General features: G+C 45.4%; 1 long non-coding RNA gene across 1 annotated transcript in view; it reads left to right on the forward strand.

The window, feature by feature from the left end:
• Positions 1-1005: 1005 nt before the first annotated feature.
• Positions 1006-16918, forward strand: part of LOC141084533 (uncharacterized) — an 81653-nt gene continuing 65740 nt past the window's right edge. The window contains exon 1 of the long non-coding RNA XR_012231025.1: positions 1006-1286. This is a non-coding gene — a long non-coding RNA (uncharacterized lncRNA). The remainder of the gene's footprint in view (positions 1287-16918) is intronic.

Below are 16918 nucleotides of genomic sequence, written 5' to 3' on the forward strand. Positions count from 1 at the left end.
CCCTGATGAAGGAAGCAGTAAGCTCCCGAAACGCGTAGGATTGTTTTTTTGGTCCTGTTAGCTTTCCTTAAGCTGATCACGTGATCTAACACGTGACTGTGACGTCACGCAAGGTCCTGCACCTTGCCGGCTCTAATTACATCTCCCGGCGCATGACCCGCTTGTGACAGCGGGTTAGCATTGGAAAGCAGGGCGATTGCTACCGGCCGAAGCATCGCCCGACATCTTGGATTGTAGTAAAGGTGAACATTTTTATTTATCTGCCCTCCATTTGTGACTTCTACCATCACCGCTAATATTGGTACCTGGAAGGAACTATCATCTGAGCACATAGAAGCACAGTAAGAGAAGCACTTTTCTGGACTGAATCTCAGACCGGTAATACCGCGTCTGGTATGAACAGTGACTTGAATGGTCAGTACTATTGTCTCAGTGCATTTAGGGACTCATCTGTGTAGATATCATTTTATAAATCTGGATGAAAGTCACTCATTACACCTTTTTAGGTGGTTACTAATTGCATTTTGGAAGCGAGGAATTTAACTTATGTGGATATTATTAGCGCAATTATTTATTTATATATTTTAATTATTTTATTCAGACAATTAGGTGGTGTTGTCTGTTAATTTGCAGCTGTTATATCCTCTACGCAGCGCCACTGGTTACATAAAATCTTTTCCGAGGGGCGTGGTTTGCAGGGGAAGGGAGCAGTCCTGTGTTTCAGGAGCTCCTGAAAATTCCCTTATTTTAAGCTACTAAAGCTTACAAAAGGTGGATTTATTGGACCCAAAGTACTTTGAATATGTCTGGATCCAGCCACAAGAAGATGGGACCCAATCCTGTGAGAAAAAACCTCCTCCCAGGACAAAGCAGCAGGGAGCATAATGGTGGACGCTCAGCCTCTGGAGGCAAGCAGAGGAGGTCTGCAGCTCAGGCGCCAACTCCAGGCCGAACTGCAGAGAAGCCAGGGCTCTCTAATTTACAGCTGACCCGCCGGACTCATACCGTGAAGAGCTCTCTCCCCATCGCGTCCCCTGCATCAGCTGATTGCCGCATGGTGAAGAGCAGAGAGGCCGAGGTGAGTTGTAGTTCCAGAGCACTGAGGAGAGGGGCCAAGAATGACTCCGCAGTCTCGCAGCAGCAGGAGCTTGATGGGACTTCCCCAGACAAGCCAGAACCTGGAGGAGTGAAGCACTGCCTGCCTGTAGACCACCTACAGAAAAGAAGCCGACACTGACTGCAGCGGTGTGGGGAATCTCCCTGGAGCCATGGTGACTTCAAAGGAGGTGAGGAAGCAGGCACGGCTGAGCGGGGACACTGATGATTCAGCAGCCTCTGCAGTGCCAGTGCTGGCCTGCAGGGGCTGCTGTGGCAAGATGCGACATGGGAGATCGCTGTGGAACTGTGCTGGGACAGGAGATCAGCTGACACCGCTGAGGAAAGTCAGCGGGGACTCCGCGGCCTCTGTAGTCCAGCTGCTCACTGAGTCCTCCTCAAGGCAAAAAGGGGCAGAGGGAATCCTCCGTTCAGATGCATCGGTTTTCATCCCCAGACCTGCATGCAGGGAGGGGGGCTGGGCACAAGATACACAGTGGAAGAAGCAGGAGGGTCTCCTGCAGCCACTTGACACCAGGGAAGTTTTGTATAGCTGTAACAGGGAGGAACATTTTGACAACACAATTAATAGTCAGTTTATGGGGGAAGAAGCCCCTGTCCATATAAAAAATAAAGGCAAACGTCCATCCCAACGAAATAGGACTTGCACCATGCCAAAGGTGATAAGGGGTGGTGTACAGCTCTGCCCCCATTGCAATGAAGGGGGAACCTGAATACACTATACATAGTGATGACAATTTACTTGAAGGCAACCCTAATATCAAAGGAGATGAGTGTGTAATTAATCAGCCGGGGGACCCCTTTAAGCAGCTGTTTGATGATCAGAAGGCTTGGATAGAAGCCTTTACAGAAAGGAACAGGCTTTTTTATGCTAATCTATTTGAAGGTCCTAAGAACGAATCTAATACCACTGCTATTAAAGGGGAAGTGTTCCAAAATATAGATGAAGGGTCACAGCTGAACAGTGGTACTTGCATAAATGACGGCGGATGTTTTGAACCTGCTCTATCACTCCATGATAACAAAGAGGCCATGGACGATCGATTGAGTCACCCAAAGGATGATTTAGAAAGTTTTTACTCTGGGGAGTCTTTTGGGGAGATTGATTCATATAAAGAATATGGGAGTGATTCCTCAGTTGATAAAGTCCCTGATGAGACTTCGTTTTCATACTCTTCTTCTGAGGAGGATACCAGGTGTGAGATAACTACCTCACTAACAGACGCTATACCTGCCTCAGATGACTGCCCAACAGAAAGTTTTTTGGCCAAGATGTGTGGAGCCCTTTTGGAATCATTGGATGTTCCTACTAAGAATCATATTACTCAGGGAAACCCTTCCAAACAACAAAATGAATCTAGGGCATCTGAAATTTTTGTTAAAAATCTTTTTAAAGATACCCTGCTGCTCCTCTTTGGTCAGACCTCATCTGGAATATTGTGTCCAGTTTTGGGCACCACATTTTAAAAAAGACATCAACAAACTGGAGCAAGTTCAGAAAAGAGCGACCAGAATGGTGACCGGTCTGCAAACCCTGTCTTATGAGGAAAGGTTGCAGGATTTGGGAATGTTTAGTTTGCAAAAGAGAAGACTGAGAGGAGACTTAATAGCTGTCTACAAATATCTAAAGGGCTGTCACATTGTAGAAGGATCAACTTTATTCTCATTTGCACAAGGAAAGACTAGAAGCAATGGGATGAAACTGAATGGGAGGAGACACAGATTAGATATTAGAAAAAACTTTTTGACAGTTAGAGTGATCAATGAGTGGAACAGGCTGCCACGAGAAGTGGTGAGTTCTCCTTCAATGGAAGTCTTCAAACAGAGGCTGGACAGACATCTGACTGGGATGATTTAGCGAATCCTGCTTTGAGCAGGGGGTTGGACCAGATGGCCCAGGAGGTCCCTTCCAACTCTACGATTCTATGATTCTATGATTCTATGTATAATGGACGATTCATATCCAAATTCTATAAAGGATTCTGACAGTGTTACAAAAAACTTAAAGATATCTGACCCTCTTAAAAATCATGAGACCCTACATTCAAACCTTTCCCAGAATTTTTCAACATTTTCAGATTCCATGGATAAAATAAAATCTGACATTATCACCTTTAACCCCTTAATGACCAGGGGTATTTTTGGTTTTACATTTTCATTTTTCCCTCCCCTTCTTTCCAGAGCCATAACTTTTTATTTTTCCGTTTATATGGCCATGTGAGGGCTTATTTTTTGCGGGACGAGTTGTACTTTTAAATGACATCATTGGTTTTACCATATCATGTACTCGAAAATGGGAAAAAAATTCCAAGTGCGGTGAAATTGCAAAAAAAGTGCAATCCCACACTTGTTTTTTGCTTGGCTTTTTTGTTAGGTTCACTAGATGCTAAATATCACCTGCCATTATGATTCTCCAGGTCATTACGAGTTCATAGACACCAAACATGTCTATGTCCTCTTTTATCTAAGTGGTGAAAAAAAATTCTAAAGTTTGCTAAAAAAAAAAAAAAAGATTTGTGCAATTTTCCGAAACCCGTAGCGTCTCCATTTTTCATGATCTGGGGTCGGGTGAGGGCTTATTTTTTCCGTGCCGGACTGACGTTTTTAATGATACCACTTTTGTGCAGATACATTCTTTTGATCGCCCGTTATTGCATTTTAATGCAATGTCTTGGTGACCAAAAAAACGTAATTCTGGCGTTTTTAATTTTTTTCTCGCTACGCCGTTTAGCGATTGGGTTAATGCTTTTTTTTATTGATAGATCGGGCGATTATGAACGCGGCGATACCTAATATGTGTATGTGGGATTTTTTTTTAAGGTTTTATTTTGATTGGGGCGAAAGGGGGGTGATTTGAACTTTTAGGTTTTTTTAATTTTTTTTTATTTTTAAACATTTTTTTTTTTACTTTTGGCATGCTTCAATAGCCTCCATAGGAGGCTAGAAGCTTGTGCAACCCGATCGGCTCTGCTACATATGGGCGATGAGCAGATCGCCCATATGTGGCAGATTTACTGCTGTGCTTTCAGCGCCGACCACCGGGTGGCGCTGAAAGCCATATGCCTGGAACAACCATAGAGGTCTCATAGAGACCTCTGGTTGTCCAGGCAACATGACGCCGACCCCCGATCACGTGACGGGGGTCGGCGGTGACGTCATTTCCAGCCCGGCGGCCGGAAATGCTATTTAAATGCACGCTGTCAGCTTTGACAGCGGCATTTAACTAGTTAATAGGCACGGGCGGACGGTGATTCCGCTCGCACCTATTGCGGGCACATGTCAGCTGTTCATAACAGCTGACATGTCCCGGCTTTGATGCGGGCTCAGCGCCGGAGCCCTCATCAAAGCAGGGGAAATGTCTGATGACGGACTGTGTCCGTCATTGGACATTAAGGGGTTAAAGATTCTCTGGCTAATTTTGAGGACTATAAAAGGAAAAACAATCTAAAGATCAGAGGTATCCCTGAATCAGTACAGCCCTCACAATTAAAGGAATATATCTCCTCGATGGCTTTTCATTTGATCCCAAACCTTAAGGAAACCAACTTGATAGAAAAGGTCTTCAGGATACGCAGACCACCCTCTTTACCGTCAAATGTGAGCAGAGATGTTATTGTCTCGTTTTACCCGAACTGGATAAGGAATACTTTCTTGGGACTCTCAAAAGACCCTCTACTTCTACAGTCCCCGTATAACCACCTGAGGTTCTTCAAGGACCTATCTAAAGCCACTCTACAAAAGCGCAAATCGTTTTACCTTATTACCCGTGAACTTTTGCACAATGGAATTTCCTATAATTGGACTCAATCCTCTACTCTGCAAGTGAATCACGCATCTAAAATAATCTCTGTTGCCTCTCCAAAAGAAGGACTCAATTTTTTAAAATCCGCCGGAATAATCTCCACTGGGACCTCTTCTGTACATTTTTTACGGTCTAATTCAGATCTTCGTCCAAACTGAACGGCTTGAAATCTATGACAGCTTTGCTTTTGGCCTTTTATCTTTTAATCTTTTCTGTCGGAACTATTGTGTCTGAATAACTATATTCCACTTTATGGCCTTTAAATGAATCGGACTCTGCCTCCACAAGGTCGCAGGGTCACACTGTAGTGCACCCGGACACAACAGGTCTACATATCTTTGTTAAGAGTTAACTATTTTGCATAGTTGTGTAGCTTTGCGATCTTACTCATGTATTAATACTTTTTTCCCTTTTAGGTGCAGAAAATAAGTAACTTATAAAGATTCATATATCATTTATCAGTATAAAGCTACACATGTATTCTTTGTAACTTAGGGTTATGGACATGTATGTATGCCTGTATTTCCCCTATCTTTATAGGGGTATTCTTTTATTTCTTTCCCTATCCCTTTGTCCCTTAATTTTACCTCCCTATTACCCTTTTTTTCCTACCTAGTCCCTCATATTTTACCCACACCCTTTAAAAAAATTTAAAATACCAATAAAGATTATTGAAAACATAAAATCTTTTCCAAAATGGGAAAAATGCATGACCTGTGACCTGTCTATTTGCCCGCTGGTCTCCCATTCTGGTCCAGCCCCGGCCTCAAGCTGTTTAGTGGCAGACATCTGACGAGAGCAGTCATACTTAGCTTAGAAGAGCTGGTGGCACAAGCTCAGCACTTCTGTGGGTCTTTTCAAGAGGAAAAAACTCAGAAGGGAAAGATGGGAGAAATTCATGACCTGTCAATTTGCCACTGGTCTCCCATTCTAGTCACAGGCCAAACTTCAAACTGCTTAGCAGCTGACACGAGCAGTCACACTCAGCCTAGAAGGGCCAGCGGCACAAGCTCAGCACCTCTGTAGGTATTTTCAAGAAGTAAAAAACTCAGAAGGAAAAAATGGGAGAAATTGGAAGATTACACGACCTGTTACGTGTCGATTTGCCCGCTGGTCTCCCGGCCTCAAGCTGCTTAGTGGCTGATATCTGATGATAGCTTTCATGCTCAGCTTAGAAGGGCCAGTAGCACAAGCTCAGCATCTCTGTGGGTCTTTTCATGAGGAAAAAAACTCAGAAAGGAAAGATCGGAGAAATTGGAAAAATTCATGACACATGACCTGACGATTTGCCTGCTGTTCTCCCATTCTTGTCTCAGGTCAATGTCAAGCTGCTTAGCACCTGACACCTAACAGGAGCAGTCACACTGAGGCTAGGAGGGCCAGTGGCGCAAGCTCACCACCTCTGTAGGTCTTTTCGAGAGGGAAAAAACTCAGAAGGGAAAAATGGGAGGAATTTAAAAAATACATGACCTGTCAATTTGCCCGTAGTTCTCCCATTCTGGTCTCAACCCAACCTCAAGCTGCGCAGCAGCTGACACCTAACATCTAACGAGAACAGGCACGCTCAGCCTAGAAGGGCCGTTGGCACAAGCTCAGCACCTCTGTGGGTCTTTTCAAGAGGAAAAAAACTCAGAAGGGAAAGATGGGAAAAATGCATGACAAGTGACTAGGGATGAGCGAGTACTGAAGTATTCGGACTCGCTCTACTCGTACCGAGTATACTGTAATACTCGGGTATTCGGTACGAATAGCGAGTCCAATGATAGTCAATGAAAAATGCGAGTAATTGTCTGCAGGACACTACAAAACAGTCTGGGGGGCTGAGGAAAAGGCTAAAATATGTGTAAATGTTAAAAAATGTATGCTGTAAACAAATGTATATAACATGGGGGCACCTGGTCAGGGGCTGCACGATTGTTTTTACACCACTGCTTCACTAGAATATACAAACACTATTTGAAGTCCTGTGGTTTTTTGCCAGAAGAGCGGGACTCGTACGCCACTTACACAGTGCCAGTGATATATCAGAAGTGACTTAAGAGCGAGTGATGATGGAGGTGATCTTCTGACAGCTAAGTGTGTAAGTGGTGTAAGGAGAGCAATCTGCACTAGGGGCTGTGTTATGGTTAACGCAAGAAGAAGCCACCCATCATCATCATCATCACAAGGGATTCAAAATTATAAAGCTTGGACTACTGTCCTTGTTGTGCCACTGCCCAATGTGTAGGCATACATATAGTGTCTTCAAAACATTAGCCCTAGGGACTGTATCATGGTTGATGAAGGAAGCAAGACAGGTCTGAAGGGCCAAACAATTATGATGAAGCTAGGACTACTAGCATAGAGGTGGCAGTGCCCACTGTCTGAGCATGGCCATAGTGTCTCCAAAAATTAACCCAAAGGGCTGTATCATAGTTGATGAAGGAAGCAAGATAGGTCTGAGGAGCCAAACAATTATGATGAAGCTAGAACTAGAGTTGAGCGAAACGGGTCGGCCAAATTCAGAAGTCACCGACTTTGGCTATAGTCGGGCTTCCCCAATCGAAACCCGACCACAGCGTGAGGACGGCCATGACTTGAACGCCAAAGTCGCGTTTCCCACAATGCTTCCACCGCCTTTTCTCAGCCAATCATCAAGGACGCACACTGTGGGCAACGTGATTACATAGGCAGCAGCCACCACCATCTTAGAGAAGGGCATTCAAGTGATTGGCTGGCTTTGTGTGGCGTCACAGTGGCTATAAAAGGCCATAACCGCCGACCGCCATCTTACTTCTGCCGATCTTAGCATAGGGAGAGGTTGCTGCTGCTTGTTCTCAATAGGGAGAGTGTTTAGGCAGGAAAAAAGTGCTTCTGCTGATAGCAATTTTCACTGTACAACACAACAGTATAGTGTGCAGTGACAGGGGAGGATATATTTGCCTGCAGCAGCTCTGTAGGTGATTAGGCTGCCTTGTAAGGCTCCCTGATAGCTGCATTGCTGTTTGCACACTGCTGTGCAGAGTGCTTTTTTAAAAGCAAAAATACTTTTATTCCTTTTTTCTGCAGTTACCAAGCGTTCATTTTTTCACACTTTTGTGTGCAGCAGGGCTGGTGGTTATTAGGCTGCGTTATAAGGCAATTTGATAGCTGCACTGCTGTGTGTCCACTGCTGTGTAGACTGCTTTTTTCAAAGCAAAAATACTTTTATTCCTTTTTTTCTGCACAGTAGTTACTGAGCGTACATTTTTGCACACACCGTAAAGAGGTGTATGCTCCTCATACACTACCGTGTACCGGCTGGTATCATGGACAAATACATGCCATATGTGTGTGACTCCGTAACAAAATACACGGAGATTAACGTTTTTTCCATACATACACCGTATACAGTAGAGGTGTCCGATTCTCAAACAGTATGAGATATCTGCTGTTCTTATTACAGTCACATCTACAGAGTCAGCGTGTTTGTGACACTCCGTAAATACATATACGGACATTTCCATTTCTCCATACACCGTATTGAGCTGTCCGATTCTCAAAGAGTATTGGATATCTGGTGTTCTTATTGCGGTCACATCTACACAGAGTCAGCGTGTGTGCGTGACATTCCGAAAATACATATGTGGACATTTCCATATCTCCATACACCGTATTGAGCTGTCTGATTCTCAAACCGTATTGGATATCTGGTGTTCTTATTACGGTCACATCTACACAGAGTCAGCGTGTGTGTGTGACACTCCGTAAATACATATACGGACATTTCCATTTCTTCATACACCGTATTGAGCTGTCCGATTCTCAAACAGTATCGAATATTTGGTGCTCTTATTACGGTAACATCTACACAGAGTCAGCGTGTGTGTGACACTCCGTAAATACATATACGGACATTGCCATTTCTCCATACACCGTATTGTGCTGTCCAATTATCAAACAGTATTGTCTATCTGCTGTTCTTATTATGGTCACATCTACACAGAGTCAGCGTGTGTGGGTGAAACTCCGTAAATACATATATAGACATTTCCATTTCTCCATACACTGTATTGAGCTGTCCGATTCTCAAACAGTATTGTATATCTGCTGTTCTTATTACAGTCACATCTGCACAGAGTCAGCGTGTGTGTGTGTGAGACTCCGTAAATACATATACGGACGTTTCCATTTCTCCATACACCGTATTGAGCTGTTCGATTCTCAAACAGTATTGCATATCTGCTGTTCTTATTACTGTCACATCTACACAGAGTCAGTGTGTTTGTGACACTCCATAAATACATATACGGAGATTGACAGCTTCACCAACAACATATACAGCTGTACACTTCTGATACAGTACTGTATATCAGCTTGTTGGATTACTGTGAAATGCATACTGGGTGAGCGTCTGTGACTCACAAAACATATACGGAGATATCACTTTTTACATACACCTTACACAGCTGTACGCTACTCATACAGTACCATTTCTCTGCTGGTATTTTTGGTACATTTCCCGAAGTATGGTGGAAGAGGCCGCGCACGTGGGCGGGGGGGCGCAGCTGGTACTGATGGTGGTGGTGGTGCATTGGTTGGTTTTGGCAAAAGCACAATAGCAGCTAAGGCAGGAGGTGTTGAGCCTGCACCATCGTCTGGCACAAGAAGGCCTTTAAGGTTCCCTTTTCTGGGAGTAGGTAAACCGCTTTTAAAGCCGGAGAATCAGGAACAGGTTTTGGTTTACATTGCCTCCAGCTCTATTGCCTCCTCTTCTGAAGTTGCAAAAACTGCAAGCACAGAGTCGTCAGTGCAGGTTTCTGGTCAGGATCAACAACTTTGCTTGTGTCCTTCACCCACACCAAAAGTGAAGGATGCCGCAGCACACACTTCAGATTACTACATGGAGCTCTTTTCACATACCATTCCTGGGTTATCAAGTCAAATCTTGAATTCCCCAGTCTAAGGTGAATCTGCTAGATGATTCTGCTGGTACATTCACCCACAGCATTACATTGCCCTCGCAGTCTACTGAGCCCGAATCAGACCCTGATGAAACTCAGGTACCCATTCCCACATACTATACCACCTTACACGGTGACACAGAGGAAGGTACAGAGGAAGGTGCAGATGACATTGAAGATGAGGTCATGGATGACCCAGTTGTTGACCCGGATTGGCATCCATTGGGGGAAGAGGGTGCCGGTGACAATAGGTCAGAACAGGAGAAGGATCCGCAGCAGGCATTGTCATCGCAGCAGTGGTTATCCGGCAGACCCGTAGCTGTCAAAAAACTTGGTAAAAAAACTAAAAGAGTTGCAGGACAGCTTGGCCAGATGGTCAAATTAGCACAGCGTGCAAGCCCTGAAAATTTGTACCATAGTAGGAAGAGTGCAGTGTGGCACTTTTTTTAACAAAATCCTACTGATGATGCAGAGGGAAAAATCTACGAAATTTGAATACCAGTTGCATGCATAGACATTTAACCAACATGCACTTGCAAGCGTGGATGGAGTACAAAAGCTCAGGTAGCACATGTGCACCTGCTCCGACTGAAGTTAGCCAGCAATGCTCCATCGCTTCCCCCACTGTAAGGCCACCGCTAAGCACACCGCCATCAAGAAATGTTGAGGTGTCGTCGCTAGGCCAAAGCAGTCAGGGAAACACAATATTTTCATGAGGAAACACTGAATCTAGGCCATCAACACCCTCACCATCACCAACCCCTTCTCAGTCCATCAGGTCCAATGCTAGTTCCCCCATATGCAGCTCTCAAGTCCAGCTCACCCTACCAGACACTCTCAGTAGGACAAGAAAGTACTCATCCTCTCATCCGCGTACACAGGGTTTGTGCGTGACTGGAGGGATGTGGATTTTCCAGAAAGTGCTCCTCCACCCACCACTGGCAGTGCAGCATTGACACCGGGAACATTGGCCCACATGTGTGATTATGCCGGGTGGATCCTAAAAAGGGACCCCCGCATTGCCAAAATGATGAGGGATGATGACTACTGGTTGGCCAGCATCCTCGATCCACTCTGCAAAGGCAAATTACACAACATCATGCCATAGGAGAACCTCGAGCTAATATTGGCACAAAGCAGCAGAGCTGGTTCTCCCACGAGCCATAGTTGGCAAAATGGAAAAGGTGTTCGTGGTGCACACAGCCGAACTGGCGTTGGAGACAGGGGTTTCCTGACCATGTTGTGGTCTGATTTCTCAAGTACCGCGCACACGACAGCTAATACAGAATCGATTGCAAGTGACAGGAGACAGCAGATGTCAACTATGGTTACAAACTACTTCTCCTCCCATATCGAGGTTCTACCTCACAGGTCATTCCTCTTTGATTATTGGGCCTCTAAACTGGACACATGGCCTGAATTGGCACAATATGCCATACAGGAGCTCGCTTGCCCTGCTGGTAGTGTGCTATATGAAAGAGTCTTCAGTGCTGCAGGATCAATCCTGACAGAAAAAAGGACTCGTCTGTCAACCCAAAATGTTGGTGATCTAACCTTCATTAAAATGAACCATGCATGGGTTTCAAAGGATTTTGTCCCACCTTCCACTGATAACACATAGGTTGCCAGAAAAAAGGCTCGCTTTTGTCCTTCTCTTCCTCGGACTTCTCCAATTCCTCCATTTGCAGCTTCTGAAAGTCCAGCCTACACATCAACATATGCCATTTTTTAAACCTCCTTAACTGGGCTGCTCTCCCCCAGGAACGGGGTCACCACCTGGCGCACCTGGGCAAGTGCTGTAGCCCTGAAGAGGTGTGTGGCCCCACCCTTGGGCGACAGCACTAACACAGGGCCTCTCATAGTACAATAAAGTGTCTCTGACGGTGGGGGTCCCACTCGCCATCAGACACACTGGCGTACTATGAGGGGCCCTGTGCCACTACCGGTGCCCACGAGTGGATCCCCCTGCTTGCTCAGTGACACAGCACTTGCAATACTTACCTCTTCCTGCTCCACCGCTATGTAGTCTGGGCAGTTAAATCCTTCACAGAGAGGGCCACTACAAATTTGGTGTACTGATCGATGATGGTTAAGATGGAGCTATGTCCTGTCCTGCTGGCCTCTACCTTCAGATTACCAATGGCTACCATTTGTAATGGACATCAACTTACAATCGGATGCAGTGGTGCTTTATCATCACCTTTCACAGTTTTCATAGTCACAGATGTGTGACATTCCTGCCACCATTTTCCAATGTCTCTCACGGCAATCCAATAGAATCCCCTACGGCCTGTGGCTTCTGTGTTTTTCACTCCAAAGTGACCAAACAGATCATGATAGGCAGTGAGGACCATGTCTACAGCTCTCCCTGTGATCACAATATGATGGAGATGAGTAACGGTGATGGGATCGACACTACTGCGATACAGCAACCCTTTCTTCACTAATTTGCGTTTTTGTTGTATACACAGTAAAAGTAATTGAGGGTCAGCATCGCCTCTGCGAGTTCTCCCGGGACGTTTTCCCGTGATTAGTAATTCAAACATTTCTGAAATCACTCGACTTTCCGTCTGTACTTTTATCCATCTAGCTTCCTGTAGCGGAGAGTTTGGACTGGCTTACTGAGACTGAAATTTATACGAAGATATCAAAGTACTCCAATACTGTATACTGGTGTACGTTTCGAATACATTTCCCTTTTTCTCATTTTTATATTCTGGTGTAATCCATATTGAGCCTGTGAGAGTTTGTGTCTTACTCTGGTAAAATACAAGGAGATTTAAAATGACACCAACACTGTATGCAGCTGAATGCTTGTAAAACATTACCCTTTTTCAAGTTTTTATATTCTTGCCTAATCCATACTGAGCCTGTGATTGTCTTTGTCTGAATCCTGAAATATAGATGGAGATTTACAATTACACCATGACTGGAAACACCTGGGATCTGCTGATGCAGTACCTTTTTCCAACATTTTGTACTACTGTTAAATCCATACTGACTGATAGATCAACCAAGTAATAGAAGACAGGTTCTGCAGCCATGAGACCACCTTCCAAAGCCCGGCTGGACTCAAAGAAACCCGCTTCTTCCGCATCCGGGGACAATTACCGAAAACGCTACCACTGTGAATGAGATAAGGAATCAGCAATGGAATTCCTAATACCTGCCACCTGAGAAGCCGTCACATGAACATTAAGAGATAAACAAGTCAAAATTAACTGCTGCAGGACTCGAATCAATGGAGGAGAGGACGCCGTCAAGCTGTTAATGGAACACACAACTCCCATACTGTCACAATTAAAACGGATCCTTCTGTCCTGAAACTCCTCCTTCCGTAGGTTTACAGCCACCAGTATAGGCAAAATATCCAACATAGCAATATTCCTAACAAGGCCCAGCTGAAACCACTCCTCAGGCCATGCAGCCACGCAACACAGGACCCTAAAATATGACCCAAAACACACTCCATCACAAACATCTGTGAACAACTCCAAGTCATCAATTACAATTGCCTCCATAAGCAAAAAATGTCCATTGTATTGCTCCAAAAAATAGTCCCACAGTTCCAAATCAGCCTTATGTTCACTGTAAAGCCAAACAAAATGATGCGGAGCTCGCACTCCCGCCGTAGCGCTCGCCAACCGTTCAATTCTCAAACAGTATTGCATATCTGCTGTTCTTATTACTCTCACATCTACACAGAGTCAGTGTGTTTGTGACACTCCATAAATACATATACGGAGATTGACAGCTTCACCAACAACATATACAGCTGTACACTTCTGATACAGTACTGTATATCAGCTTGTTGGATTACTGTGAAATGCATACTGGGTGAGCGTCTGTGACTCACAAAACATATACGGAGATATCACTTTTTACATACACCTTACACAGCTGTACGCTACTCATACAGTACCATTTCTCTGCTGGTATTTTTGGTACATTTCCCGAAGTATGGTGGAAGAGGCCGCGCACGTGGGCGGGGGGGCGCAGCTGGTACTGATGGTGGTGGTGGTGCATTGGTTGGTTTTGGCAAAAGCACAATAGCAGCTAAGGCAGGAGGTGTTGAGCCTGCACCATCGTCTGGCACAAGAAGGCCTTTAAGGTTCCCTTTTCTGGGAGTAGGTAAACCGCTTTTAAAGCCGGAGAATCAGGAACAGGTTTTGGTTTACATTGCCTCCAGCTCTATTGCCTCCTCTTCTGAAGTTGCAAAAACTGCAAGCACAGAGTCGTCAGTGCAGGTTTCTGGTCAGGATCAACAACTTTGCTTGTGTCCTTCACCCACACCAAAAGTGAAGGATGCCGCAGCACACACTTCAGATTACTACATGGAGCTCTTTTCACATACCATTCCTGGGTTATCAAGTCAAATCTTGAATTCCCCAGTCTAAGGTGAATCTGCTAGATGATTCTGCTGGTACATTCACCCACAGCATTACATTGCCCTCGCAGTCTACTGAGCCCGAATCAGACCCTGATGAAACTCAGGTACCCATTCCCACATACTATACCACCTTACACGGTGACACAGAGGAAGGTACAGAGGAAGGTGCAGATGACATTGAAGATGAGGTCATGGATGACCCAGTTGTTGACCCGGATTGGCATCCATTGGGGGAAGAGGGTGCCGGTGACAATAGGTCAGAACAGGAGAAGGATCCGCAGCAGGCATTGTCATCGCAGCAGTGGTTATCCGGCAGACCCGTAGCTGTCAAAAAACTTGGTAAAAAAACTAAAAGAGTTGCAGGACAGCTTGGCCAGATGGTCAAATTAGCACAGCGTGCAAGCCCTGAAAATTTGTACCATAGTAGGAAGAGTGCAGTGTGGCACTTTTTTTAACAAAATCCTACTGATGATGCAGAGGGAAAAATCTACGAAATTTGAATACCAGTTGCATGCATAGACATTTAACCAACATGCACTTGCAAGCGTGGATGGAGTACAAAAGCTCAGGTAGCACATGTGCACCTGCTCCGACTGAAGTTAGCCAGCAATGCTCCATCGCTTCCCCCACTGTAAGGCCACCGCTAAGCACACCGCCATCAAGAAATGTTGAGGTGTCGTCGCTAGGCCAAAGCAGTCAGGGAAACACAATATTTTCATGAGGAAACACTGAATCTAGGCCATCAACACCCTCACCATCACCAACCCCTTCTCAGTCCATCAGGTCCAATGCTAGTTCCCCCATATGCAGCTCTCAAGTCCAGCTCACCCTACCAGACACTCTCAGTAGGACAAGAAAGTACTCATCCTCTCATCCGCGTACACAGGGTTTGTGCGTGACTGGAGGGATGTGGATTTTCCAGAAAGTGCTCCTCCACCCACCACTGGCAGTGCAGCATTGACACCGGGAACATTGGCCCACATGTGTGATTATGCCGGGTGGATCCTAAAAAGGGACCCCCGCATTGCCAAAATGATGAGGGATGATGACTACTGGTTGGCCAGCATCCTCGATCCACTCTGCAAAGGCAAATTACACAACATCATGCCATAGGAGAACCTCGAGCTAATATTGGCACAAAGCAGCAGAGCTGGTTCTCCCACGAGCCATAGTTGGCAAAATGGAAAAGGTGTTCGTGGTGCACACAGCCGAACTGGCGTTGGAGACAGGGGTTTCCTGACCATGTTGTGGTCTGATTTCTCAAGTACCGCGCACACGACAGCTAATACAGAATCGATTGCAAGTGACAGGAGACAGCAGATGTCAACTATGGTTACAAACTACTTCTCCTCCCATATCGAGGTTCTACCTCACAGGTCATTCCTCTTTGATTATTGGGCCTCTAAACTGGACACATGGCCTGAATTGGCACAATATGCCATACAGGAGCTCGCTTGCCCTGCTGGTAGTGTGCTATATGAAAGAGTCTTCAGTGCTGCAGGATCAATCCTGACAGAAAAAAGGACTCGTCTGTCAACCCAAAATGTTGGTGATCTAACCTTCATTAAAATGAACCATGCATGGGTTTCAAAGGATTTTGTCCCACCTTCCACTGATAACACATAGGTTGCCAGAAAAAAGGCTCGCTTTTGTCCTTCTCTTCCTCGGACTTCTCCAATTCCTCCATTTGCAGCTTCTGAAAGTCCAGCCTACACATCAACATATGCCATTTTTTAAACCTCCTTAACTGGGCTGCTCTCCCCCAGGAACGGGGTCACCACCTGGCGCACCTGGGCAAGTGCTGTAGCCCTGAAGAGGTGTGTGGCCCCACCCTTGGGCGACAGCACTAACACAGGGCCTCTCATAGTACAATAAAGTGTCTCTGACGGTGGGGGTCCCACTCGCCATCAGACACACTGGCGTACTATGAGGGGCCCTGTGCCACTACCGGTGCCCACGAGTGGATCCCCCTGCTTGCTCAGTGACACAGCACTTGCAATACTTACCTCTTCCTGCTCCACCGCTATGTAGTCTGGGCAGTTAAATCCTTCACAGAGAGGGCCACTACAAATTTGGTGTACTGATCGATGATGGTTAAGATGGAGCTATGTCCTGTCCTGCTGGCCTCTACCTTCAGATTACCAATGGCTACCATTTGTAATGGACATCAACTTACAATCGGATGCAGTGGTGCTTTATCATCACCTTTCACAGTTTTCATAGTCACAGATGTGTGACATTCCTGCCACCATTTTCCAATGTCTCTCACGGCAATCCAATAGAATCCCCTACGGCCTGTGGCTTCTGTGTTTTTCACTCCAAAGTGACCAAACAGATCATGATAGGCAGTGAGGACCATGTCTACAGCTCTCCCTGTGATCACAATATGATGGAGATGAGTAACGGTGATGGGATCGACACTACTGCGATACAGCAACCCTTTCTTCACTAATTTGCGTTTTTGTTGTATACACAGTAAAAGTAATTGAGGGTCAGCATCGCCTCTGCGAGTTCTCCCGGGACGTTTTCCCGTGATTAGTAATTCAAACATTTCTGAAATCACTCGACTTTCCGTCTGTACTTTTATCCATCTAGCTTCCTGTAGCGGAGAGTTTGGACTGGCTTACTGAGACTGAAATTTATACGAAGATATCAAAGTACTCCAATACTGTATACTGGTGTACGTTT

This window comes from Dendrobates tinctorius, unplaced genomic scaffold (assembly GCF_039654945.1).
Source record: "Dendrobates tinctorius isolate UK_male_01 unplaced genomic scaffold, ASM3965494v1 ptg000024l, whole genome shotgun sequence".
Classification (NCBI taxonomy): Eukaryota; Metazoa; Chordata; class Amphibia; order Anura; family Dendrobatidae; genus Dendrobates; species Dendrobates tinctorius.